This window comes from Tasmannia lanceolata, unplaced genomic scaffold (genome assembly GCF_043159265.1).
Source record: "Tasmannia lanceolata isolate RefF3 unplaced genomic scaffold, GAP_Taslan_0.1 ptg000011l, whole genome shotgun sequence".
Lineage (NCBI taxonomy): Eukaryota > Viridiplantae > Streptophyta > Magnoliopsida > Canellales > Winteraceae > Tasmannia > Tasmannia lanceolata.
The window spans coordinates 24,399,077-24,401,533 of NW_027518688.1; the positions used below are offsets into that span (position 1 = coordinate 24,399,077).

The window sequence follows — 2,457 nt, forward strand, 5'->3', positions numbered from 1 at the left end:
GATAAGGGATAGCTCAGATTTTTCTTGAGACCCAAGAAACAATAGTTGAGTAATTTAAGATCCTGCCGGAGAAAACTAATCCATGAACTCAAAAGGCCAATACAAGTAAAAAAAAATAATCTCAAAAAACACAGATTGCACAAATCTTTCAAAAAAATTAAAAAAAGAAAAGATCAATTAATCAGTGAAGTTTTAAGGTTTTATTTTGATAGGTAAGCTGGGATTGAATCTGTAATCTCAAGGTTGAGTTTACTTAGGGTGTTCATGTTTCAAGTCATGTTTTGGGTTTCTAAACTTGGTATCAATTATTCAATCTATACTGAGATAAAAAAATCAACTATGCATTAGTAAAATCTTAACATATATATCAGATAAGCATGTCACTGATGTGCTACCATTAGCCTTAAGCAATATTGAGATGTATATTCTAATAACCATTTTTAACATTTGGGTCGCCAGCTAATAAATTTCCAGTCCAGTAACTACCATTAACCTTAAGTTTTCTCTTTTTCTTCTACTTTTGTATTGGTAAGATCTGTTTTTGTAGTTTGAGGATTCTTTCCTGCGCCCTCAAGGTCGGGAAACAAAACCTCAACCATTGAGCTACAAGCCCAACCCCAAAGGAAAGGAGTGCAACACGAGGACTTCCCAGGAGGTCAGAAGGTCAGGAGGTCATCCATACTAGTACTAATCTCACCCAAGCACGCTTACCTTCGAAGTTATGATGGGATCCAGTGCATTTTTACTAGTAAGATCGCACCCTCCTTTCTTAGTTTTTCTGTCACTTGAGTGGGTAGGTGGATTTTGTGTCACTATTTTTGCAGGACTTTGGGATACTAGTGTTATGACTGAGAGTAACTCCTCTAGCATACCTCCTAGGTCTAGGTTTGTCTGAGCTTTCTTTCCATAACTTTGGGTTTCTACTTTGTTACCTATATATTCAAGTTTTTGGTTTAAGTTCCTTAATTGTTTTTCTAATTTATTATTAGAATGTTTTTCAATTATATTCAAGTTTTTGGTTTAAGTTCTTTAATTTTTTTCTAATTTATTATTAGAATGCTTTTCAATTATATGCTTTAGTTTTTGGTCAAGGGTTTCCAAGATTTAAAATTTCGGTTTTGGTACCAATTTCGGACCCTGAAATTTCGAAATTTCAGTCGAAATCTGGTACAAAACCCAAAACCAATATTTTATTCAATATTAAATTTCGGCTGAAATTTCGGTAATTTCGGTGAAATATTAAATTAATATTAAAAAAAAACAGATTTTTTGGGTCAAATTTCGGAAAAACCAAAATTTCGACCGAAATTCCGAAATTTTGGCCAAAATAAATGACTGTTTCGGTTTTTATCGATTTCGGTGTCAGTCTCCACCGAAATCCGAAATTTGAGCAAATTCCTGGCTCTATCCCTAGACATAAAGCTTAGCTCCCCTTAGACTTGTGGCTATCTAGTGCTAATTTGAGCATCATTTTCCATAACTCATTAGTTAGGTCATTCAAATTCATAGGCGCGGATATAACCCCCCGTCATCAGCAACCCTTTTGCATAGGTCAAACACAGATTTTAGCTCCCCTTGTACTTGCAGTTGCAGCTATCTAGTGTTGTTTGGCTTGCTCATCTTCTTCCATATTCATCCAAGTGACCTTGATAAATTTTCATGATGGTAAATGATTGTTATGGCACAAACAGTAGACTAAAATACTGTATTTACCAAAAAAAGTAGAGGGATAAAACAGTGATGATTGTTGAACTATAAACAGAAGAACTAACAGTTAAAAGAAAAAGAAAAGGACACTTAACAACAGGATGAATACACCGATATTAAATTCAAACAATGATCAATGGCAATCAACCATTACGTAAGTAACGGCCTTTATGTGTGTCTCATTCATAACCATACCCTACCAAAGCAGAATTCTAACACCCATAATCTCATAAATATTACAAACACCAGTAGAAAGAGAACCCTAAAAAGGGCAGTGATAAATGAACTCCCAAATATCTTAAATCGGCTCCCTATGTGCCTTTCTCTCTCATCTGGGTTAGAGAGAGATAGACACATGGGGGTAGATTTAAGATGTATGGGAGTCGATTTATCACTCCCCTAATTCTAATCTCATCATAATCGAGTTGAAACAGAAACCCTGAATACAGAAAAGAAAAGGAGAGCTAAAAATGATTGCTCACTATTATACACCCTTCAATACTCAAATCCGTGTGCTCGAGCAGCCAAATCTAGGGCTGCAACTCGAGCCGGGTTTTACCCAACCCGCATCGACCCGACCCGAAAATAGCCTGGGTTGGGTTCAGGTTTCATGGGTTTCGGGTCGAGCAGGGTTGAGCATTCAAAAGCCCGCATGAATCTCGGGTTGAGCCGGGTTTGAAGGGGCCCGACCCGACCCGACCCGAGTTACATAAGTTATAGTATGTACATTTTTTTCTATTGTTAGTTAAA

At 36.5% G+C, this 2,457-nt stretch overlaps 1 pseudogene; it reads right to left on the minus strand.

The window, feature by feature from the left end:
* Nucleotides 1-627: 627 nt before the first annotated feature.
* LOC143886974 (5S ribosomal RNA) lies at nucleotides 628-762 on the minus strand (annotated as a pseudogene).
* Between the last annotated feature and the right edge of the window lie 1,695 nt (nucleotides 763-2,457).